We start from the raw sequence: 26,442 nt of genomic DNA, 5'->3' as shown, positions 1-26,442 counted from the left end.
AATGTATTTAGACTAAAGTTCATGATCACTTGCAGTAGAATTGTTTCTATTGGAAAGCAGCACTCAAATTTATAAAATAAAGCTTCTGCATCCCTATTTCCGTGTGCTGTACACCAGAATTGACAAATAACCAACTGCATCACAGAATTACTAACAGAATGAGATTTCAAAGTTTACTAAATTGGATAGAAATATTAATGGCTTGAGCTTTCTTTCAGAGCCAAACAGGGTTTCAGAGGAATGCAAGAAGCATTAATAGTAACAAATCCCTTACAATCATGTGAACTGTTATAAAGAAGCCTGCTTAACTTTGAATAACTTTAGTGTTATTTTCATTACATGTATCACAGAAGAATTGAGCTGGAGTTGGTATGTTTGATAGTGTAAAAGATTTTAACGAATGAACAGGAAGAAGATACTGCGCTAGATTTTACCGACTCCCCTGATACAGGTGTTGTTACGGGGGGGGGGAGCCTGGAAGTGCCTCCGGGAGAGGCCTGCCACGGGCCTTGACGCCAGGATGGTCCAGCCCCATATTTCCAATTGCGGCAAAGCCTCGTGGTGGCCACCACGCCACTTGGCGGTGGCATCAAAATTTAAATTGTCACGGAACTGTTATTTTTCTCCTCTGTTTAAAACAGTGTACCTTTAAGACAGAGTGATAAGATTCTTTGAGAACAGTGCCACAGCAGGCCTGTTCCCTAGGCAACAGCAGGAGAGTGAGGAGGTCATGTAGTATATTGTAACTTTTGACTCTATGTAAAAACCAATTTCAACTGGTTTGAACTGGAGAGAGTTCAGCAAAGCATGCTGAAGGAAAAAGCTGTCTATTTCTCTTAGCAGAAAAACTACATTGAGTTACAGGCTGTTTTTGCCTAAAGAGAGAGAAAAACCCTGGAAAAAGATCATTTGCGTTATTGAAGGTAATAAAATCCTTTTCACTTCAAAACTCTAAGAATTCTCTGCCTCAAGAGTGCCTCTCTGTCATCTGTTTATGTTTGCTGGAATTTTCAATAAAGTTTCTACTGAAAGACTGCCAGTTTTAAAATCCGTGTGGACCCGTTGCTATACTCCTTGTTCAAAGAATTGTATTATGCCTGCTGTAGCTGACGTGCTTTGAATGTCTATTAAGTAAAGACCGTTCAGGATGCTGCCGTCAAGCCAAAAAGACGTCCTGCCTATCACACAAATGAGTGATGTGATATATGAATTTCAATGCCAGTGTGATGCTACGTATATAAATCATACATCCCAAAGATTGGCAGATCGTATCAAACAACCTGTCCCTTCTGCTGTTCACAGTGGGCAAGGTACAGGCCATACCCAACCAGCCCGTGCTTGCAAAACTCAAAATACAGTGTCCAACATTAGATGTGATTCCGCGATTGGACAACATTTGCTAAATAATCCACAGTGTGCTAAGAATTATGCTGACAACCAATTTAAGATTGTCAGTAGGGCACACGGTGTGGCGCATTTGTGCATACTGGAAGCTACATATATTAATACACAGGGCCCTGTTCTTTGCAGGCAGAAAGAACATGTATACACATTGCGCCTGTTTCAGCTGAACAAAATAAATGACAGCCATTCGCTGATTCATTCCTCAGGGCAATGCCTTGACCAATCAGAGTCAAGCTGCCTGGTTTAAATTTCAAACAAAGCTTGGCAGTTAACTGTCAGCCACCATAAATTGGTGTATTCTCCATGGCAACACCTCTACCAATCAGCATTCACTTGCCAACCAACCAGCACTCTCTTCTCATGCAGTATAAGTTGCTGTTTTCCCTTACATTGGTTATTCTTGCGTATTGTCCTGATGAGTGCAAGACGAAAAGCTTTGACATCATGTCTCTACTTTCAGCAATACTAAAGATTGTTCATCAAATTCCCGTGGAGACTTCGAGTGGCATCTGATTTTCTTTTACACTAGGATACCTCACCCATCAGGAACATAACCCATAAAGACTTACAACCCAGTTAATTATTTATTCTTAAGAAACAGCTAATTTTTAAAACATAATTTTTTAAAAGACCAGTTAACCGTTAGTTTTTGATTGTACATATTTGAGCATGGGGGTTAGGTTAAATAAGAAGTTATAAGGTCTTTTGACATAAACTTATCTTAATAGTGTTAAGATTTAGTTCATTAATAAATAGTTAATTTGTTCTTGTCTAAAGATACCTGGTTTGGTGTATTTTATTTTCTGGGGGGGGGGGGGTGGCGTTAATAAAGTGTTTAATTTGGCTGTTTTCCGGTTAGGTGGGAAAATTTTAATAATATGCTGCAACCTGTGGAGTGATGGGACTGAATTGACTGCACTTCTCCCGCCTCGGTTGTAACAAAATATGTAAATGTACTTAAAGTAATGAATTAAACACTTACCCGCTCCCGACGTCGGTCCCGGTGCCATATTGGTCAGCACTCCCGTGCCTTCAGATCTCCGTTCAGAGATCCGAGGCGGAAGACTGGTGGGGAGGGGTAAAGTTCATAGTTTTGAGATTTTGGGTGGGGGGAAGATCAGGAGCACAAGGTAAGTTTTTCTTTGGGGGGGAGAGGGCAAATAATAAATGTGATGGTCATGAGAAGGTGGTAGAGAGTTGGGATAACTTTATTTAATCTTTTACACTCATGTTTCTTTAAACATTTAAATTAAATTGAAGGGTTGGAAGCCCTTTAAAAATGGCATCGTCGCCTGCGCAGAGGCACCTGATGCCATTGCCGGGGACAGACTGCCTGACCACTCCACGTTATCCGGGCGGGAGTGAGGGTGTCGGGGGACGGTCTGCCCCAGCCTGTAAATGAACCGCCATGTTTAATATTGTAGCAGCTGCGCAGAGTAAAGCCTGGCGTACGGGCCGCCATCTTTGAAGCTCACTGCCAAGATTGGTGGCAAGCTTGTAAAATGCAGCCTACCGAGAACCAGATATTGGGCTAGATTTTATTCTCCCCCAGGCTCCGGATTCCGTGGCGCGAGGGCCTGAAGATGGCTCTGGATGAGGCCCACCACGGACCTCGACCATTAAAATGAGCCATCGTACGGGAGATTGTGGCAGCTTGTGGGCGGGCTGCCATTTTTTGAGCTCACCGCCGAGATCGACAGCGCTCTTGAAATCCAGCCCATTGTGTTGTTGTGTACCAGTCTAAGAAAATGTAGAGAAGACAGCAGTATGGCTCAAGAAATATAGTGCCCAAAAGAATATAGATTTTCAGGACAAAACTTGGAGGACTTGTATTCAAATTGCATCAATGGATTTGAGAGTGGATGCCCTTCCACAAACATATTTTCTCTCCCTCCCTTTTCTTGGACTTTTCCAGCCCAAAGCATATAAACTCAGGCTGAGAATGAAAGCAGGCAACCTGCTTCATGACCTCATCAATTGCTGCTGGGAAAACAGCTGCTAGAAAACATAGAAGAACATTCCTGAAGAATTCTCACTCCAGTTTTGCCTACTTCCATGTTCAGAAGCACTTAATCTCCCATCTGAGCTCAAAAGTTTTCATCAGTGGCAGAAATAGCCTTGCATCCATTCTCCTCCAATTAGCAACACAGTTGGTTCATAGAAACACACAGCACAGAAGACCATTTGGCCATTCATGCCTGTTCCAGCTCTTTGAAATAGCGATCCAATTAGTCCCACTCCCCTTTTTCCCCATAGCTCTGCATAGGTTTGTCTATCTTTGTTTTGCTCCTGCAGTTGTGGCAATTTTCAGTGTAATATCATGTATGTGTGTTGGGGAAGGGGCAGAAAGGGAATCAAAAAGAAAACATTGAGTGGGCATTAGCACATTAGTGCATGTCTTGGCACCTTCATCCAACTGAGGGTGTTATTACTACAAAGTCCCATTCGGTAATGTGAACTGATTACAGGCATCAAGCTTCAACAGCCAGCAACTAAAGTAAGAATGAAGTGCTGATATGGACTAAACTCAGCCCATTTTAAATCAGTAGTAGAGTTTTAAACATTTGTGCTAAGCAAGCATTTTTAACAAAGGGTATAATTCTTCCTCCTGTAAGACAAATGCTTAAACATAAAGCTTTTGTTACATGAAAAAAATACTGTGATTTACAGAAGTATGAATTCATGTCATAAGAGAAGTTTTAGCATTTCTAATCAATATGTTTTCACATACTTGCTCGAAAATAGAATCATCGAATGGTTACAGCACAGAAGGTGGCCATTCAGCCTGTCGTGCCTATGCCAGTTCTCTGCAAGAGCAACTCACCTAGTCCCATTCCCTCACCTTTTCCCTTTAGCCTTGCAAATGTTTTCTCTTCAGATAATTATCTAGTTTATATTATTGTATTTCAAACAGTATACTTAAATGAAGTAACAAATGCACATTTTAAACTAGTTGTGTGTTCTAATGAAAAATGCTACGTGAACATTCCTATATTCTTGTTAAAAATTTGCAGGTAGTTGTTACTCTTTACCTATTGTGTCCTTGTGGCACTCTAACAGGATTTCCAAAGTTAATCTATTTACTGACCTGTGATACTGCCTATAAATCACTCAAAATACTTTGAGACTGCAGTATGAAGTTGCAGGACTCCCCTTCACTGGTCGAGCTGTGATGCTGTTGAGTCTCCCTGTTCCCACCAACAACCTCCCCATCCCAAACCCCAACTCATTCCTGCAATCCAGAAGGGAGGGAGGAATGGGGTGGTGAGTGGGGGTTAGGGGGGGTAGCAGAGCAGGTTGAAGGGATGTGATGGAGCCTAGAGTGAAAATGAGTTCAGCCAATACTGGAGCAAGATAGGAGATGATATATGGGGATCAGAAGGGGGTGGAGGATACAAGCAGCAACAGATGTAGTAATGAAAATGAAACTAGGAAAGCAAATATTGAACAAAAAGGTTAAGACCAATTCCTCTTCACATTGATTCTCAGTGTTGCACTACACCCTGACCTGATCCCTCCCATTACCTGCAACCGAAAACCTAATGAAGCTCTCACCAGATCCATTCCTACATCCTCAACCTGCAAACTCGGCTGCAATTCTTCCCAGAATTCTTCCCAGATAATTCCACACTGTGCTTTCCACCATTTACAGATGAAAAATTACTGAAAAGTGAATGCAGCCCTGACTGCATCCCTTCCCCAACTGGCCCAAATCCTAGCAGGATCTCTTCCCTCATGTACCCCACCCTCACCACCTAAAAATGTCACCTACATCATTCATAGTTCCATTCCCTACTCATTGTCCTGCACCTGTGACTGTGGCCAAATGCGGACTACAAAGAATCAAATGCATTTCAGTGCAATAAACCCTCAAAGCCCTTATTGACTCCGACAGTCTCAAGTAATTCTTCACCATGTGACTCATACATTTGTTTTGTGAGTTAAAACAAGAGAGATTGGCTTCTTTTACAAGGCATTTGGTAGACCATGAAAGTGATGTCACCCTCCAGTAAAGGCCTGCTCAAGTCACAAAAATAAACCCCGATCTGAACCCGACGGAACCACATCAGACCAGAGCCCGATCCGACCACCAGAATGTTCCCTTTATTTACCTTCCAACTCCCAATCTTCAGGAAGCTGCAGCAATGAGCATGATGACATCATAGAGACGCTCACACGCTCACACGCAAACTCAGAGTTTCCTTCTTTGACGCCCCAGACTCGCAGCTCAGGTAAGTTTTTTTACTTTTAACACTTACCTGCAATTCTTGCTGTGTGTGTCTGACCCGGACCCGACCCGACCCGAGCCCGAAAGCCAGACCCGGAAGAGTGGCTCGACCCGACCCAAACCCGACACAAGTCGTCGGGTCCCGTCAGATAGCAGGCCTTTACCCTCCAGTGTTTCTTAATCATCGCACTAATTTTATGCTTCCTGCATGTATCTGCATACCAGTAACTTTGAAATGACCTATGATATCTCAGATTGTATCGGATAACCAGAGGAGTTTACAGCACAGCCAGTCAGATCCATGTTCGCTATATGCTGGAGCAATCCAAAACTAATCCCACGGTCCAGTTTTCTCCACAAAGCCAGAAATCCCCCTCTGCATCAAATGTTTATTTACTTCACCCTTAAAAGATGCAATATTTCTACGATAACTACTTAGTGATGATACATCCCACAGTCCAACACTCATTACGCATAAAGGAAATTCTCAATTCTCTCCTAACTTAGTAACAAATGAACATACATACATACGAATTAGGAGCAGGAGTAGGCCATTCGGCACCTCAAACCTGTTCTGCCATTTGATAACATCATGGCTGATCTGATTGTGGCCTCAACTCTACTTTCCTGTTTACCCCTATACCCTTTGACTCCCTGGTCAATCAAGAATCTATCTAACTCAGCCTTAAAAATTTTCAATGACCCAGCCTCCATTGCTCTCTGGGGAAGAGAATTCCACAGCCTAACGACCCTGTGAGAGAAAAAATTCTCATCTCAGTTTTAAATGGAGACACCTTATTTTTAATCTGTGTCCCCTGGTTCTAGTCTCTCTCATAAAGGGAAACATCTTCTCAGCATCCACCCTGTCAAGCCCCCTCAAGATCTTGTATGTTTCAATGAGATCACCTATCATTCTTCTAAACTCCAATGGATACAGGTCCAACCTGCTCAACCTTTCTTCATAAGATAACCCCTTCATCCCAGGAGTCAGTCAAGTGAACCTTCTCTGAACTGCTTCTAATACAATTATATTCTTTCTTAAGTAAGGAGACCAAAACTGTACACAGTACTCTAGATGTGGTCTCACCAATGCCTTGTACAATGGTAGCAAAACTTCCTTCATTTTATATTCCATTCCCCTTGCAATAAATGACAACATTCCGTTTGCCTTCCTAATCACTTGCTGTACCTGCATACTAACATTTTGTGATTTATGTAGCAGGACACCAGATCCCTCTTCACCATAGAGTTCTGCAATATCTCTCCCTTTAAGTAATATACTGCCTTTCTATTCTTTCTATCAAAGTGGACAAGTTCACATTTTCCCACATTATACTCCATCTGCCATATTTTTGCCCAGTCACTTAACCTATCTAAATCCCACCATTTACAGCTCAAAAATCACTGCAAAGTGAATGCAGCCCTGCCAGCATCCCTTCCCCAACTGGCCCAGCAGGATCTCTTCCCTCATGTAGCCACACTCATCACCTAAAAATGTGGCCTACATCATTCATAGTTCAATTTCCTACTCAGTGTCCTGTGGCTGTGGCAAAATGTAGACTGCACAGAATCAAATGCATTAAAGCGCAATAAACCCTCAAAGCCCTCTTTGTATCCGACAGTCTCAAGTAATTCTTCACCCATGTGACTCATACATTTGTTCCTTATGTCATCCTCACAACTTACTCTCCTACCTATCTTTGCCATCAGCAAATTTAGCAACCATACCTTTGGTCCCTTCATCCAAGTCATTGATATAGATTGTAAATAGTTGAGGCCCCAGCACTTAGCCCTGTGGCACTCCACTAATTACAGTTTACCAACCTGAAAATGACCCATATGCAGGCACTTTGCATATGAATGGCGGCTGCCTGCCCCAATCATGTGGTGGGGGCATTCACAGCGTCATCTGTTGAAGGAGCAGGTACTGGTGCCATTTTTAAAAGGCTGCCAGCCCTGCAAACAGCACAACAAAGTGCAGAGTTGACCCCTTCCCTCTCTGCACAGTATATAGTGAGAGTTAACTTCTGTTAATGCTTCCTATTAGCTAACCAATCCTCTATCCACACTAATATGTTACCCACTACATCATGAGCCCTTATTTCATGTATAACCTTTGATGTGGTACATGATCAAAAGCCTTTTGTGAATCCAAGTACACCATATCTACTGGTTCCCCTTTATCCATGTTGTTTATTTCCTCAAAGAACTCTAATAAATTAGTCAAAGATGATTTCCCTTTCACAAAACCATGTTGAGCCCGCCTGATTGCATTAAGAGTTTCTAAGTACCCTGTAATAACCTCCTTAATAATAGATTCTAGCATTTTCCCAATGACAGATTGGGCTAATTGGCCTGTAGTTTCCTGACAATTTTACAGTGATGATGCTCAACACTGTGCCCCACCCAAAGATAAGAGTGTTTCCCCACTTACTGGGCTGGATCTTGCTCTCCTGCCGATGGGAGTGGCGGCGGGTGCAAATAACGGCGGCTGCCACGATCTTGCATCTGGCAGGCACTTTGCATATGAATGGCGGCAGCCCGCCCCAATCATGTGGTGGGAGCGTTCACAGTGTCATCTGATGAAGGAGCAGGTACTGGTGCTATTTTTAAAAGGCTGCCAGCCCTGCAAACAGCACAACAAAGTGCAGAGTTGACCCCTTCCCTCTCCGTACAGTACATAGTGCAGAGTTGACCCCTTCCCTCTCCATACAGTACATAGTGCAGAGTTAACTTCTTCCCCTCCATACAGTACATAGTGCAGAGTTAACTTCTTCCCCTCCATACAGTACATAGGGCAGAGTTGACCCCTTCCCTCCCCATACAGTACATAGTGCAGAGTTGACCCCTTCGCCACCTTAGTGGCGCCAGGTTTCCCTGGAAGGGAAAGTGAAGGCGCGAGTGCCGCATTTCGCGCTGAGGACCGGTAACTGAAGGTAAGATTGCTGCGGATTACATTTTAATTAATGCAAATTAATTTAAATATGCAAACTCGGGTCCCGTCACAGAGTGGGGGAGGGGCCACCCGCCCCAATCATGTGGTGTGGGCGTTCATGGTGTCACCTGTTGAGGGAGCAGGTGCTGGTGCCATTTTTAAAAGGCTGCCAGCCCTGCAAACAGCACAACAAAGTGCGGAGTTGACCCCTTCCCCCCAGTACAGTACATAGTGCAGAGTTGACCCCTTCCCACCCCCTTACAGGTACACAGCTGCTGCTCCTATATTCCGGCCCCCTCCCCCACCCCCACCATGGAACCCGACATCGGGAGAAGAACGAAATCCACTCCACTGTGTCAAAACCCTTCATAGGATCGAATTTTATGTTTGAGGTGGCAGTCCCGTCATTGGGCCCAGAGTCAGGCGCAAGGCATGTTGGGGGTAGGAGCAACTGGCCACAAGTGACTCAGCGGCGGTCAGCTATTAAGCCCAATGAGCTGTCAACTCCAACCAATTGCGTGGTCGGGGTTGGGCCCGGAGACAGGGAGCCTGGCGTCAGGTGACACCTCGGCAGTTGATGGGGGCATTTTTAAAGGGCTGCCAGGCCTGCAGTGCACTTTGTATTCAGAAGGCCAGGAAGAGGAGGAAATGATAGTACATGTTTAAAAATGGCTGACAGGAGACGCTGTGCGGCCCCTCGCTTTCCTGATGCCTCCCTCCCAGTGCTCCACAGGCTGCTAGGGAGAGGAGACACACCTTGTTCCGGAGGGACGAGAGGAGAAGACCCAGGAGCCAAACCAAGCAGGCATGGCTCCCGATAGCGGAGAAGGTCAGCAGCATGGGGTAACACCACGGACATGGATACAATGTCACAAGCGACTCAATGACCTCATCCGGGCAGCAAAAGCAAGTATCATTTAATCTCTTCATCCTCTTGGGCCATACATCTGGCAAAGTATGACAACGTTGGGAAGTGAGAGATCCACCCCCCAGGTGTGGGGAAAGGAACAGGGGATGCAGTATGACTTTCAGCGGCTTGTCACAATGGCCCTGAAAGGAGGCCCCTGTCATAGTGGAATCTTGCGAGATCCTTGGGAAGGGAACACATGCAGGAGGCGTCTGTGTACCACCATCAGTGGCAAACACACTGCCAGTAGCCTATGTGTTGGGATTGATGGGTCTAGGAGTCCAACATCTCCCTTCTCTGGGTCTGCAGGAAGATAGTACATAATTGTAGGGAGCGGGCCAAGGCCGGAGGTGGGCTGCCCATGCTGTATGTGCTAATGTCGATGGAGGAAGCGGCCATGCAGATGGCCAGATGGTAGGATGGACGGAGCGTTGCAGATGGCGCGATGGGGCACCTTTCCAAAACAATAACTAAGGTCTCCATGGGGCACAATGCTGCATCTGCAACGATGGAGCCATGTTGCTCATCAGGTATCTGGTGCCCACAGGGGTCTGCATCATAGGGGTGTCTGCTGTGGAGGGAGGGCAAGCCCTTGACCCTTACATGTCTTTGTTCTGTCATGCAGGCAAAGCTGTACCAAACAGTCAAAGCCATGGTGGATCCTGCCAACTCAGAGGGGGAGGAAGGAGCCTTAGAGGACCCACTGGCACCTCATACTCCTCCATCCTCCACCTACACAGATACATGTGCCTTGGTGAGTTTGCGCACGAGTTTAGGTCTGGGCACACAATCTGGTGAGCACAGCGCACCCAAGCAGTTGACGGAGATGGTGACAGCCCAAGCCTCTGACAGTCAGAGGATGGTGGGAGGCCAGGCCCATGCTGAGCCCCAGGCTTAGATGTGCCTCTGGTTTTGGCAGCAACAAGGGAAATGCTGGAGCTGCAGCGAGATGTGCAGCAACATCTGGCAGAAATGCTAGAGGCTATGCATGCCCAAGCGTGGTCGATGGAGGAGTCCATCCAAGCCTTGTCCTTGACATGGTCTCTGACTGGTGCACGAGAGGCCTCCTCCGTTGAGAGGCTGGCGGATCTGACGGAGAGCCACATCCAGCAGAGCACTCAGTGTTTGCTGGATATTCGTGCAGACTTCCCTCCCCTCATCCTGACCATGGCGCAAGGAAGCAGTGGTGAGGCGAGAGGGGGAAAGGGGACCTCGAGTCACCACCAGGTCCTCTGTCCTTTCAGATCAGCAGGGAGACAGAGGTCTGCTTTTCTAGAGCGGAGCAGGAGCTGCCTCCCGCAGCAGGGGGCTCCTCTCAGGGTGTTCCTGGTGCAGGTAGCAGCTTCACTGCCCCTCTACCAATGTCGCCAGTTCCTCCAACATTCCTGCCGAAAGAGGGCAGTACTGCTTTTGTGCAGGAAACCTTCAGCATGCCGGGGCTCTCCAGGCCCAAGGCATCCTGAGGGCGATCACCAAGGTCATCCATAGCCATGGGGCACCAAGGTCAACAGCCAGCATCCACTGTAGCTAACAGCGCAGGGACAGCACCGTGTAGGAGTTCACGCAAGAGAATTAAAAAGTGCACTTAGAATCACTGGGTTTTCATGGGTGAGCGTTTGTTTATGATTACACTGGCAGTCTCCATCCTGAATGTAAATAAACCTTTACTGCTAGGCATGGACTCCCTCCCTTTCTCCTCCATCAAGATCTTGGCCCTTCACTGTATCCCAACCTCTATGAAGAAGCTGGAGGCAATCGAAGGTATGAGAGGGGTCAACTCTGGAGCTTCACCGGATCTGCTCTGCATGAATGTTCAATAAGCCAATGCATCATTAAAGAAGAAAGATGGAAAGATGGCTGCATAAAGAAAAGTCTTTTTTGATAAAGGTACAAGGGTCATAAACGATCAAATGAAACACAAATGTATAAGGGCAGCGTAAGCCTCCCTTGTGTGTCTCTCATGTCCAGTCGCATGTTGCTCCTGGGGTTCTGGCCTATCTTGCCCATCTTCCTGCTCCACAGCCTCATCATCCGAGCAGGCAGTCTGCTCCTCACATTCTTCATTGCTCATCGGCTTCCCCTCTGCAGGCCAGGTTGTGCAGCACACAGCAAACCACAACCATATGTGAGGCCCTTGCTGGGGCGTAATGAAAGGCTCCAACAAACCAATCTACGCACCTGAATCTCATCTTCAGCAGACCAATGGCCTGCTCTGCGGTAGCTCGCATTGTCCCATGGCTAGCAGTGTATCGGTCCTCAGCATCTGTGGGTGTGATCCTCACAGGCATCAGTAGCCATGTACTCAGTGGGTAGCCCTTGTCTCCAAGGTTCCATCCCTGAAGGCTGGAGGGAGGGCTGAAAGATTTTGGCACCTATGACTAAAAAATATAGGCATCGGGACAACTTCCCGGGAAGCATGCACAGACCCTGGAGGATCCATTTACAGTGGTCACAGAGCAGTTTTACATCAAGGGCATGGAAGCCTTTCCTGTTGATGAAGGCTGCTGGCTGGTGTTCCGGAGCCTGATGGCCACATTTGTGCAGTCAATGATCCCATGCACCTGGGGCAATCCAGCGATGGCCCAAAACCAATGGCTCTCTCAGCCCATGAATTGGGATCCATGCGGAAGCGCACATAACCTCTAGCCCTCCCAAACAGGGCATTGGTGACCTCCTTGATGCGCTGATGTGCCGCTGACTGTGACATCTGTTACGATCGTGGTGGGAGAAATGCACTGTTAATTCAATCCCGCCCCTCCACAGATCGCCTAACGTATCATTTTTAAACTTTCCAAATTAAAGAAAGCCCCAGCCAAATTGTACCATCTATTAACTCCCGAATTAGGCTAACCAAACCAGGTGTCTTTAAATCAACAAATTAACTATTTAATTAAAAAAACTAAATTCTTAAACACTATGAAGATATAAACAACATTTAAAATAGAAAAAATTAGAGTCCTTGCAAGTTGACAGTCCAATGTTGCTCGAAGTCCTCACAGCCGTCCGATGGGGAAAAAAGGTTCTGCAACAGTAGTCTAATTCCAGCAGTAAGTGATGCTTTCCTTCTCCGGGCGATGGATTTCAACAATTAACAACTTGCAAAATAGGTTGGCTTAATAACAAGCTCAAAATCATCAGCAATCTTTGCTGCTTGCCTAGCTTTCAAAACTTTCAGGTTATCTATATGAGTTCTCACTACTGAAGGAATGGAGTTTTTAAACTCTTCTAAGAGAATCAATTCTCGAAGGTTCTCATATGTGGCTTCTATCTCTAATGCCCGTATCCAACAATCAAAATTCATTTGCTTCACCCTCTCAAATTCTAAATATGTCTGCCCAATCAATCTCCGTAAGTTCCTAAACTTCTGATGGTAAGCTTCAGGGACTAACTCATACACAGCGAGAATAGCCCTTTTTGCCATCGCATAGTCTGCAGAAGCCTCTTCAGGAAGCTTGACATAAGCTTCATGAGCTCTGCCTAAAAAAAAATGCCTCTACGTCCCTTTCCTCAAACTTAGAAAGAGCCTGTATAAATTTGAACAACTTCTCGCTGGGTCCTGATCTAAACTCAGATACTTCCTGACCCGAATTTTTCCTGGATTCAAGACTGCCCTTCTGTCTTAGTTCCATCTGTTTTAACTTAAATTCCCTCTTTTTCACTTTCTCTCCGAAATGCTCTCTCTTTCTCCCTTTCCTCTTTTTCCAATTCAAGTTTTCTTAATTCTTTTTCTGCCTCATGGTTTTTTGTTTCTAACTGAATCCTAGCCAATACCACTGCATCACTCTCGGACCTACTACCTTCATGTCCCTCGTATTCCCTTTCTTGTTCCTCATATTGCCCTTCTGTATCATCATCATCATCTTCTTCTTCTACTAATTCCAGATGTTCGGCTATTATGTCAATTATCTCTGCTTTTTTGGGACCTGATTTCAACTCCAACCCCAATTTCACTGCCAATTCTTTTAATTTGTTCTTAGTTAAAGTTATCAAGTCACTCAGGGAAACATTCTGCTTTCCCAAAAACTCTGCTACAGTCACTAATGCCATTACAGTGGTATAGACTGTACCTTATTATACAAGAAACCTGGTTCTTTTAATTTCTTTGTAACTGGTGTCGGTTTTAGATCCCAACAATCGAGTTTCCAATTGATATGATCCCAGACTTGAGAGCAATTAATATGATGACAAACGCAGGACCCCAATTTAAATGTGTTATCCCAGAGATGAGTAATTACCATGATTCCATATGCAAGCCCTCAAAATTAATCTGATTCTGATCCCAGACATGAGCCACCGAATTAAATATGTTTCAATTGCGAGCGAGCCCCCAATTAAGATATGAGTCAATTCCTGAAACCCAATATATGATTCAAATCTTGAGCGAGCCTCCAATTAATACGTCATCCAAATCGCGGACGAGCTCCCAATTAATATATGATTCAAATCCCGGACGAAAAACCCAATTAATATGTTACAACCGACCGCTCCAGTCAAAGTCCCTAATCAAAATATACGATTCGGATTTTGGTTGGGAGAAGCACACTGTTAATTCAATCCTGCCCCTCCACAGATCGCCTAACGTATCATTTTTAAACTTTCCAAATTAAAGAAAGCCCCAGCTAAATTGTACCATCTATTAACTCCCAAATTAGGCTAACCAAACCAGGTGTCTTTAAATCAACAAATTAACTATTTAATTAAAAAAACTAAATTCTTAAACACTATGAAGATATAAACAACATTTAAAATAGAAAAAATTAAGTCCTTGCAAGTTTACAGTCCAACGTTGCTTCAAGTCTTCGCAGCCGTCCGATGGGGAAGAAAGGTTCTTCAACAGTAGAATAGTCCGTAGTCTAATTCCAGCAGTAAGTGATGCTTTCCTTCTCTAGCGATGGATTTCAACAATTAACAACTTGCAAACACTTTCAATGGAATCAATCTGACTGTAGAGTTTTTGAGGGATAAAAGATTGTCTAATTTCCCTTCCTTCAGTTTAAATTATCAAAGATCTCTTTTTTGGCTTGACATTTTTAGATTTTAAGAGATAATAAATAAACAGACTAAATTCTCTTCCTTCAGTTTAAATGGCTGAGAGTTCTTCTTTCAAGCGCTAACACCAGCTGTCTGTCTGTGTTCTCTTAGAACAGACTGTCATCCACTAAAAAGCCAGTTCAAAATTGAATAGTAACAAATGTATCGCTTGATGCTCAGTCCAAATGGCTGTATCCAAGGTAATGAGAATGCACCCTTTGAATCGCAGTCTCCAAATGGCTGTATCCAACGGCAACCAAAATGCATTTTCTCCAACTCCTGAGGCTTGCTGGTTCTTAAAGCAGTACTGATCCTTTGCTATCTTAAAGACATACCAAATATTCCCCGGAAAAGAAAACTACAGGACCATGACACATTCCACACCTGTCCCCTCTAGATCTCTGGAATGATTCAGTGCTGTAGAAGTTCAGCGCCACAGTGACCTTCAGGGCCTCTGCCATTGAATTCCCACAAAGTCCCCTGGGGCACAGTTCATTCTGCATCATGGCACACAGGTCTGTCATGGCCTCCCTGGAGAGGCGGAGACTTCGTTGGCACTGTCTCTCAGACATCTGCAAGTCGTTGAGCTTTAACTTGTACATCTCTCTCTGAAGGATACCTCCTTCTGCGCAGGGCAGTTCCCTCCCCAACCTTCTGCCACATCCAAAGGCTGCTGAGGACTCTGCTGTGGGTTCATAGGCCATTGCAATGCTGCTACAGGTGCCTGGCCGTCCCTCCTGCTCAGGTACACCTCGTCTTCAACGGGTGAATGAGGCCCATAATAAGTGGCATCTCCCTAAAAGGCAGGCCTTCCCTGCCAGAGGCCCCTGATTGATGTGCCCACTCGTGATCCTTGCCCAGGTATCACCTGCCTGTTGCCTTCCTTGTATTGGCTCCCCCTGCAGTGCAGCCAACCTTCCCTTCACTCCTGATGTGCTAAGTTCAGCCCTTCTAAACCCTCAATGCCTGCCCTTCCGATAGCCAATAGCCTCCCCTTCCAGCCAGCCATGATTTGCTGCCTTCACGTTGCCTCCTTGAAGGAGGTGAGACTCTGAAGCCCTGTGAGACCCGTGTGCCATTTATAAAATTGAATCTGCTGCATAAAATTGCTCTTAATTGGCCTATTAACTATCTCAATTACCTGCCCGCCGTGTTGCCGTTGAACCTCTGCCCATCATGACTGCCGCCATGGACAAAATTGTGAAGGGACGTCACAACATCAGGCTTTCTGTCCGCGTGTCTCGTCCTGATTTTATGTCCCCCAATGCCTCCGTACCCGTCCACTTCATTCCCTTAAAATTCAGCCCATAATACCAAAAACCTCTATTAAATTTGCTCTTACCCTACTCTGCTTCATTGTAAGTGATCAACTGATCTCTCCTCATGAGTATAGTTTTGTATCCCTGCTATCATGCCAGTGGATCTAAGTTGTACAGTCTCCACAGATCATAGAAATTTATGTCACAGCAGGAAGTCATTCAGCCCTCATCACTGCCAAAAAAGAGTTATCTAGCTTATTCCCACTTTTTAGTTCTTGGTCCTTGGTCAGAGTTCTTGACTGAGTGAGACCCAGTTCACTTTGAGGGCCAGGTCTCATTACCATGCCACTGGCAAGCTGCACGCCCTGAATAGGCATCTCACTGAACCTCGATGGCTCCTGGGCAGCAAATGATCAGAAGGCTTGAGGTGCAGGGTGGTGGTAGCAGCCCACGATACTTTTGTGGAGCCCAAAGGAGCACCAAAGCACTAATAATTATTAACTTATATTTTTGGGTCACGTTTTGCTCTTTACTGCACAGTGTCACTCAAAATTGCATCAAGATCCTATGTATATCACTGGACTTTGATTTGTACAATCAGTGAGATTCCACCCTAATTCAGGCAATGCTGCCCAGTAGAAGACCCCAATATCATGGCAGACTGGTGACGGAAAATAAGTGATGCACAGCAATTTAAACTCCATTTACCGTTCTGCTTCTGCCAGGCAAGCCAGATTAAATTCAACCCTCTAGATCTCTGTTCTTCCATGATTTTACATTTAGTTTCTGCTCCCACTCCTTCTTTGTCCACCCACAATGCTTTTTTATTCTTTCACAGGATGTGGGCATTGCTGGCAAGGCCAGCATTTATTGCCCATCCTAAATGCCCTTAAGGGCGGCACAGTGGCGCAGTGGTTAGCACCGCAGCCTCACAGCTCCAGTGACCCGGGTTCAATTCTGGGTACTGCCTGTGTGGAGTTTGCAAGTTCTCCCTGTGACCGCGTGGGTTTTCGCCGGGTGCTCCGGTTTCCTCCCACAGACTTGCAGGTTGATAGGTAAATTGGCCATTATAAATTGCCCCTAGTATAGGTAGGTGGTAGGGGAATATAGGGAAGGTTGGAATGTGGTAGGAGTATGGGATTAGTGTAGAAATGGGTGGTTGATGGTCGGCACAGACTCGGTGGGCCGAAGGGCCTGCTTCAGTGCTGTATCTATAAATAAATAAAGAAGGTAGTACACTCACAGTGCTGTTAGGAAGGGAGTTCCAGGCTTTTGACCCAGCGACAGTGAGGGAACGACAATATATTTCCAAGTCAGGATAGTGTGTGGTTTGGAGGGGAACCTGCAGGTGACGGTGTTCCCATACACCTGCTGCCCTGTCCTTCTAGGTGGTTGAGGTCGCTGGTTTGGAAGGTGCTATCAAAGAAGCCTTGGTGAGTTGCTGCAGTGTATTTGTTAGATGGTATGCACTGCTGCCACTGTGTGCTGCTGGAGTGCTAATCGAGCAGGTTGCTTTGTCTTGGATGCTATCAAGCTTTGTGAGTGTTGCTGGAGCGGCATTCATCCAAGTAAGTGCAGAGTATTCCATCACACTTCTAACTTGTGCCTTGCAGATGGTGGACAGCTGTTGATTATGTAGGACTAAGAGAGGAAAAATTTCTTCAATCAAAGAGGTTGTGAATCTTTGGAATATTCTCTACCCCAGAGGGTTGTGGATTGATCATCATTGAACATATTCAAGGCTGGGATAGACAGATTTTTGGTCTTTCAGGGAATCAAGGGATATGGGGAGCGGGCGGGAAAGTGGAGTTGAAGCCAAAGATCAGCCATGATCATATTGAATGGCGGGGCAGACTCGATGGGCCATTTGGTCTAATCCTGCTCCTATTTTTTATGTTCTTATGTTAATTGGGGAGTGAGGAAGTGAGTTACTCACCACAGAATTCCCTGCCTTGTAGCCACAGAATTTATGTCCAGCTAAATTTCTGGTTAACGATGACTCCCCAGGATTTGATGGCAGGGTATTCAGCAATAGTAATGCTGTTGAATGTCAAGAAGAGATGGTTAGGTTCTCACTTGTTGGAGATGGTCATTGCCTGGCACTCATCTGACACAAATGTTACTTGCCATTTATCAGCTCAAGCCTGAATGTTGTCCAAGGTCTTGTTGCGTGGACTGCTTCAGTATCTGAGCAGCAATCATCGGCAAACATCCCCACTTCTGTCTGACCTTATGATGGAGGGAAAGTCATTGGTGAAACAGCTGAAGATGGTTGGCCACGGGCAATACCTAAAAAACATATATAACAATGTCTAGGGCCTCTGACAACCACAACCGTCTTCCCTTGTCCTATATATGACTCCTGTCAGTGAAGGGTTTTCCTTCTGATTCTCATTGACTTCAGTATTGCTAGGGTTCCTTGATGCTACACTCAATCAAATGTTGCCTTGATGTCAAGGACTGTCACTCTCACCTCACCTTTGGAATTCAGCTTTTTTATCCATGTTTGGACCAAGGCTGTAATGAGGTCTGGGGCCGAGTGGTCCTGGTGGAAACCAACCTGAGCATCAGTGACCAGGTTATTGCTGAGTAAGTGGCACCTGATAGCACTGTCTATGACACTTTCCATCAGTTTGCTGATAATTGAGAGTAAACTGATGGGGAGGAATTGGCTGTATTGGTTTTGTCCTGCTTTTTGTGGACGAGATATACTTGGGTAATTTTCCACATTGCTAGCCAGATGCCAGTGCCATGCCGGTGTTGTGGCTGTACTGGAAAAGCTTGGCTCGGGGCACAAGTCTTCAGAACTATAGCTGAGATATTATCGGGGTCCATTTCGTTTGCTGTGCCCAGTGCGCTCAGCCATTTCTTAATATTACGTGGAGTGAATTGAATTGGCTGAAGACTGACATCTGTGATGCTAGGGACCTCAGGAGGAGGCAGAGATGGATCATCCACTCAGCACTCTGGCTGATGTGAATATTATTATTGAAAGTGTGACCAAAACTCCGTATTCATTGCTTCACTTTTCACCCTCACATGATGGGCTACCTCTACTTTAGTCACATGTTTCATATTCTTCAGACTCTCCCTGCATTCCTTTGGATCTCTCTTGGCAATTGAGATTTACGGTATTTATATTTTGAGGAATCTTTGCTCAGTAATCTGACATTTTCATTTTCATAAACTCTTCTTCTAATATCACCATAAAATGTGGCTTGTACTTCAGTAGTGTGTCGTAACCCTTTCCTTTCATTACCACCACTGGAACTATCTCACTCAAGTCACGTGGCTTATTTCCTGTTCAGCTAACCTACATCCAATATTTCATTAGCTGACCTAATAAGTCTCTTAATTCCAACAGAAATCACACATTATTGCTTTGAAGATACACTTCATATAAGAAATCACACCAAATATTTAAACAGAATATATTAAAACTTACAGCATCTTAGAACCAAAATAGCCACAGTATCTACTCTGCTTTACTCCAGCCTAAGATATATTTACCTTATGCATGTCAGTGATTATTTAAAAACTACTGATATGTTGCAGTATAATATTCCAACAGGGCAGAAAGCAACATACTATGTGCCAGTAATTTAGATAAACACACGGATTGGTGGGGAGGGCGTTTTAAGCATTATGAATTCAATTAAGTCAAATTGCATGGCTCAACATATTGATATCCACAGAGGTAAGGTGCAGGCTCATTCCCTCATGCTAATTTGTTCGCATATATCAATGTGGTTGTCACACATACAAGAAGTGTGACAATGAAAAAGTACAAACCAAAACTGAAGAGTTATAAAAATTGACTTTACCTTTCTAAAAAATGGACAATGCTGCTAAAATGGCTGCCAAAGGTAAACGACCTGGCCTTTGTATATTCAAACTGTCTGATGAGGATAAAGGAATACCTTTTGAGCTGGAAGAGGTCAATTACACCCATCTGAAACATTCCTGAATTGAATGGGTTCTTCGGAAACAAAGAAGGTATAAAGTGAAAACATAATAACCGGATTATTCTCAACCTGAACCCATCAAAAGACAGGTTTGAAATGAATGGGTTCTTCTGAAACAAAGAAGGTGTGAAGTAGCCATATCCTAGGCCATAGTTGGCTACCACAGGGAGGGAGATCCACATCTCCCAACAGAGACAAAGGTGTGAAACCATTTTTGACCTTAAAGATAGTTCCCTGAAGAGAGAGAGAGAGAGACACCAAGAAAGAAGCATCACCAAGAAGCTTGTTTCCAGCTAAAAGGGGTGGGAGAAATTCAACAAGCCAGAAGGGAAGCGCCCTGCTGTATGCAGCAGTGAATTAGAAGTGATCCACTGTCTGCAACTAAATTTTTAACCAAGAGAAAAATCTATTAACACTTCAGGCCTGCAACCAACGAAAACATGACTTCTGAGAGAATTCAATAGGTTTACTGTGACCCCCGAAACCTACCCCACTTAAAGCCTCTTACCTCTTTTCCTCTCTATCTGTCTCTTGTGTGTGTGTGTGCCAGCACAAGTGAATGCGTGAGTGGATGCGGTTGCGATAATTTCGGGATAAGGCGTATTGCTCCATAAATAATTGATCTTGTTTTAACGCTAGAAGGAAACCTAATGCTGTCTATTTGACAAATAAAACACAAAGAGTTTAAACCCCAATAACAACAAAAACACTTGCTGCAGTCAGGTGGTAGTTGGGAACCACCCACATCCCTCACCACATGGCCATAATAGTGGTACTGATAACAGAGGCTTGGTGTCTCCTCGAAAGATAACAGAACAAAAAATCCCCAGTGAAGCACAGGAGAGGAAATTTAAAAAAAATCAATGTAGAACAATTGTAATAACCATTAACCTTACTGGACCTTTCTGAAAAATCAGTTACAAAAATAAGCTTAATGGCCATAAAGGCAAATATTGATTATCATTATTGAAAACGTTGATTACTGCATGAAGGTATGAAGGTGTATCCTGGTAGTATGGGTAGCCCAAGAAAATAAAATATAAAAGATGCTGTGACAAATGCATAAACCTTTTTATTGTACACATCAGGACCAATTTATGGAATTACAGTTTTTTTAAACAAACCTAGTATGTATTTATGACACAAAATTTGTGCATCATTGGGGATCTTTGTTCAGAGTTGATTTAATTTAGCCTAAAATTATCCATACACACTCTAGAAAGGTAATGCAGCTAGAGATTCAGCATAGGAACATGACTATGGACTGAATTTTACGAGCCCCCCAATGTCAGGGATCTTGGCGGGGGGGGGCCCCGAAAATTCATCTGGGGGAGGCCCACCACGGCCCCCGACGCCAGGAAGGCCCCACTGCATTTTACCAGCGGCAGCGAGGCCTCAGTGCGTCCCCCCCATTTTAATATTCAAATTATATTACAATTAAAGAATAATTACTTACCTGGTAGCGACGGTCGTTCCACGCCAATATTCCAGCCATTCGGAGTTCCGAGGTGTGACACTGGTGGGCAGTGGGGAGGAGGGAAATTTTTAGGGCGGGGGCGGGGGGGGGGGGGGGGGGGGAGTGGGGAAAACCGCTCCGATTGGTTGTAGGGATGGTGGGAAGGGGTTGAGGGTCAAAGGTTAAGTGGGGGAGTGAAAGTTTATCATTTAAAAAATTGGTTTTCTGGGGTGATAGATTATTTTATTATTTGAGGACTCAGTTGGGGGGGAGAGGGGATTGAAAGTTCCACTAAAATTTTATTTCTCATTTCAGTGCAGTGGCACCTTTAAAAATTTATATCTACCTGAAGGGCCCTTTAAAAATGGCACCGGACGCCATTGCTGGGGACGGATTGGCTGCTCCCTCTACATCATCGGGGTATGGCCATTCTGCCCCCTCCATTTAAAATGAGCCCCCATGTGAAATATCATGGGAGCTCAGCGATGGCCGCTCTGCGTGGGAAGACTACCAACTTCAAAGTGTGCCACAGCGTTTTGTGGCGCACTTCTAACATTCAGGCCTATATATGTGTTTGATTGATTAACTTTAAACTGCAACTAAAGGATGTTAAACAACAGGCTCCATGCTGCTCATTTTCTTTGGCACCAAAATTTGTAGTTGACATCTTCAGTGGATTTCTGACTTGCTCAAAAGATAAAACATCTTCTATGTACAGTCTATCTTTTCTAATAGCCAATCCATTTCCCAAAACATAATGAGCATTTGAACACACAAAGTGCTTAATTCCATTCTATGCTGCTGGTAAGAAATTCCAATTAGAGTTTATTTCCCTGCTTCTCATTCATCACACTGTGTTGACCTTGTCTATTTAGGTTAAAAAGTATTTTTTCTAAGTGAATGAATGTAACATTTTCAGAGAATACCGACATGACTGTTTTCAGTGTTTCACCAGTAAATAAAATGTTGAGTGACATCAGGCCACAAAATTCAAGGCCCTCAAGATTGGTTGCATTACATTTTTCACTTTTTTCACTACACCACAAAGATTTCCTGAGTATTCTATTGTTTTTATACAAGTAACTCTTGCAATCAATGTTTTAAAAATGCTTCCTTTTTAAAGTCCCTCCACGTATTTCAAAAATAGCTTTTTGTCTGATGACACATCTGTGAAGTGCCTTGGAACATATTTCTGTATAAATGCATTACATAAATGCAAGTTGCTGTTATTCTTGTTGCTGCAAGGGAAGGGAGAGAAACACAAGCTACAGGCCTGAGTCTAAACGATGTGGTACAAAAAAACATTTTCAACCATATCAAATGTGAGGATAAGAGACAACACAACACTCTGATGCCTGGAAATTGGGATTCTTTTTAGAAAAATAAATGGCTCCCCTCCTCAATCTGTGAACAGGTCCTGAGGGCCAGGAAAATATTTCCTTCCACTTCCATCAAACATTAAGGACTGAATTTGTCCAGCCCTGTGGAGACGGTTTTGGAGGCAAAGGGCTTGAAAAATAGGGGAAAGCCGCGTCAGAACGACTTCCTGATGCCTTCCCACCTTCAGTGGAATTTCCCAGGGTCAAGCCAGGAACAAAGTTGGCAGCCTGCTCCACAGAGACAAGCAGTCAATTAGACCAATTAAGGCCCCACTTGGGGACTATTTTCTGAAGGCAACAGCAAATTCCATTCCCCAGAGCAGCCCTCCGCTGAGTAAATGCACCCAAAGTGGAAACTCTACCCACTTAGGTCTGCACCCACTTCTTATCTACAAAATTTTACTTTCCGTTACAAAGAATCATAGAAAGTTTAAGGCGCAGAAAGAGGCCACTTGGCCCATCGTGTCTGTGCCAGCCGAAAAACGATCCACCTATTCTAATCCCTCCTTCCAGCATTTGGTCCATAGCCCTGTAGCCTACGGCACTTGAGGTGCATATACAGACTCCTTTTGAATGAGTTGAGGGTTTTTGCTTCAACGACCCTTTCAGGCTGTGAGTTCCAGACTCCCACCACCCTCTGGGTGAAAAAGGTTTTCCTCATCTCCCCTCTAATTTTTCTACCAATCACTTTAAATCTATGCCCTCTCATCACTGACCTCTCTGCTAATGTGAATAGATCCTTCACCTCCACTCTATCCAGGCCCCTCACAATTTTGTACATATCAATCAGATCTCCCCTCAGTCTTCTCTGTTCCAAGCAGAACAACCACAGCCTATCCAATCTTTCCTCATAGCTCCATTTTTCCAGTCCTGGCATCGTCCTCGTAAATCCCCTCTGTACCCTCTCTAGTGCAATTCCATCCTTTCTGTAATGAGGTGACCAGAACTGCACATAATACTCAAAATGTGGCCTAACCAATAAGTTATACAGTTCCAGCATAACCACCCTGCTCTTATACATTGGCTAGTAAAGGAAAGGATTCCATATGTCTTCTTAACCAACTTCTCGACCTTTCAGGGATCTGTGGACATTCACTCCAAGGTCCCTCACTTCCTCTACACTTCTTAGTATTTTCCCATTAATCATGTATTCCTTTGCCTTGTTTGACATCCCCAAATGCATCACCTCACACTTCTCCAGGTTGAATTCCATTTGCCGCTTTTCTGCTCATCTGATCAGACTATCAATATCTTCCTGCAGCCTACAGCTATTTATTTTATTTTATTTGTTTAGAGATGCAGCACTGAAACAGGCCCTTCGGCCCACCGAGTCTGTTCCGACCAACAACCACCCATTTATACTAACCCTACAGTAATCCCATATCCGCTACCTACACTAGGGGCAATTTACAACGGCCAATTTACCTATCAACCTGCAAGTCTTTGGTTGTGGGAGGAAACCAGAGCACCCGGCGAAAACCCATGCGGTCACAGGGAGAACTTGCAAACTCCGCACAGGCAGTACCCAGAATCGAACCCGTGTCCCTGGAGCTGTGAGGCTGCGGTGCTAACCACTGCACCACTGTGCCGCCCCTCACTATCTTCCTCACTATCTACCACACGGCCACTCTCTGTGTCATCGGCAAACTTCTTGATCATGCCCCCTCCAATAACGTCCAAATCGTTAATATAAACCACAAAAGGCAGGGGACCCAGTACTGAGCCCTGACGAACGCCACTGGAAACAGCCCTCCAGTCACTAAAACACATGTCAACAATTACCCTTTGTTTCCTGCCTGAGCCAATTTTGTATCCACCTTGCTGCATTTCCCTGGATCCCATGGGATTTTATTTTGTTAACTAGTCTGCTACGTGAGACCCAGTCAAAAGTCTTGCTAAAATCCATGTTGATCACATCAATTTCACTACATTCATGTACTTCCTTGTTACTTCTTCAAAAAATTTGATCAAGTTGGTCAAACAAGATCTTCCCTTATCAAATCCACGCTGACTATCCTTGATTAACCTGTGCCTTTCTAAGTGACAGTTTATCCTTTCTTTCAGAATAGATTCCAATAATTTGCCCACTACTGAGGTTAGACTGACTGGCCTGTAATTATTTGGTCTATCCGTCGCTCCCTTTTTAAATAGAGGTACAAAGTTAGCAGTTCTCCAATCCTCTGGCACCATGCCTGCATCCCGTGAGGACTGGAAAATGATGGTCAGACCTTCTGCTATTTCCTCTTTTGCTTCTTTTAACAGCCTAGGGTACATTTCATTTGGCCCTGGTGATTTATCAATTTTCAAGGATGCTAATCCCATTTATACTTCCTCTCTCCCTATGTTTATCACATCCAATACTTCACACTCCTCCTCCTTAACTACAATATCTGCATCGTTCCCCTCTTTTGTGAAGACAGACATAAAGTATTTATTAAGAAACAAGCCAACATCTTCCGCCCCTACACATAGGTTACCTTTTTGGTCTTTTATGGACCCTACTCTCTCCTTAGTTATCCTTTTATTCTTAATGTATTGATAAAACATCTCTGGGTACACCTTGATTTTCTTGCCAATATTCTTTCATGCCCTCTCTTTGCTTTCCTAATTTCCTTTTTCATTTCACCCCTCCACTTTCTATACTCTTCTCAGCTTTCTGTAGTATTGAGTTCTCGGTAGTCAGACATTTTTAACATAATTGTGTATCGACCTTTCTGAATTATAAATTGCTATGTCCACATTTATAATGAAAACTTAGCCTATTAAGATCCCCGTGGAGACCACCAACAAACCAAAAGAATTGAATCCACCGACTGACCCCAATTTAGGAAACCAAAAACCAAACAGACAAGATTTTACTTCTTTAAATTTTACTTTAACACTCAAACAAAAACCAACATAAGGTAAACCTGAACAAACAGTTTAACCATGATCAATGTATATACATCTTAAAGGTTACACGTTCACCATCAGATGCTACAAGGATGTATCTCATATGTACTTTGGCAGTCGTATCAACAGATGATGCCAAACTGTCACAAAGTCCTTCAGGTCTTTGAACTTTTCAAGTAGATCTCCAGATTCCCATCTCCCAAGTTGCAAATGCCAGTTTCCACTCGATGACAGTTTCTCTGCAATCCAAACCCCACCAATACAGTCTCCACCAAAACTACACACCCTTCAGAAACATTCATAGTTTTGCTCACAACAATCCCGGTGGTGTAGCTTCACTGGTCCTGCCTTACGTAACTCTTTAAGGCACCAAAAACAAAGGTAACAACTTGCCTCTTCCAGGAGTATGTCCTCAGAATCGAGGCTCCTCTGCCCATGGCCAAAACAACTGCTTCAACTGACTGTTTTGTAGTCTGTTTAGTCCAAGTAGCCTTTCTGGATGCATCAAAAATCTACTGCTTGATTCCCCATAGCAGACAAGAAAACAGCCAAACTCTGTGGCTTGTCCACTCAGAAGCATTTTTACCATAGGACAATCTTTTCTTAATCCACTTGTCAATTTACATTTCTTAACAGAGACTTACTGTTCAATATGGCTCTCTCTCGCAGCCAAAACAACCATTCCAGCATGCTGTTTTTCGGTCTCTTTAAAACAACCACTCTCCAAATTCTTCTTGTGAAACTGAAACCTAAGCTCCAATCACATGCTTCTGGTAAAAAAAAAACTGCTTATTTGTCTAACCTGATTCTGACCTCTCAGAACATTAAGGCCTTTTAGATTCAGTTTCAAATCAAGGTTTGTCTCAAAAAAACACACTTTGAATCCAAAGTTAAAGCACCCAACAAGTCAGCTACATAGAACACAGTCTGCATAAGGACTCCATCACACTATGTAAACTTGTCCCAATGTAATTACACTGTCATGC

General features: G+C 44.2%; 1 protein-coding gene across 8 annotated transcripts in view; it reads right to left on the bottom strand.

Annotated features, from left to right (window-relative positions):
* cfap20dc (CFAP20 domain containing) overlaps positions 1–26,442 on the bottom strand; it is a 548,283-nt gene that overhangs the window by 333,421 nt on the left and 188,420 nt on the right. The window lies entirely within an intron of this gene.

This window comes from Heterodontus francisci, chromosome 19 (assembly GCF_036365525.1).
Source record: "Heterodontus francisci isolate sHetFra1 chromosome 19, sHetFra1.hap1, whole genome shotgun sequence".
Taxonomy (NCBI): domain Eukaryota; kingdom Metazoa; phylum Chordata; class Chondrichthyes; order Heterodontiformes; family Heterodontidae; genus Heterodontus; species Heterodontus francisci.
Note: the sequence above shows the minus strand (reverse complement) of the source record. Positions and strands in the feature narration are given on the sequence as shown.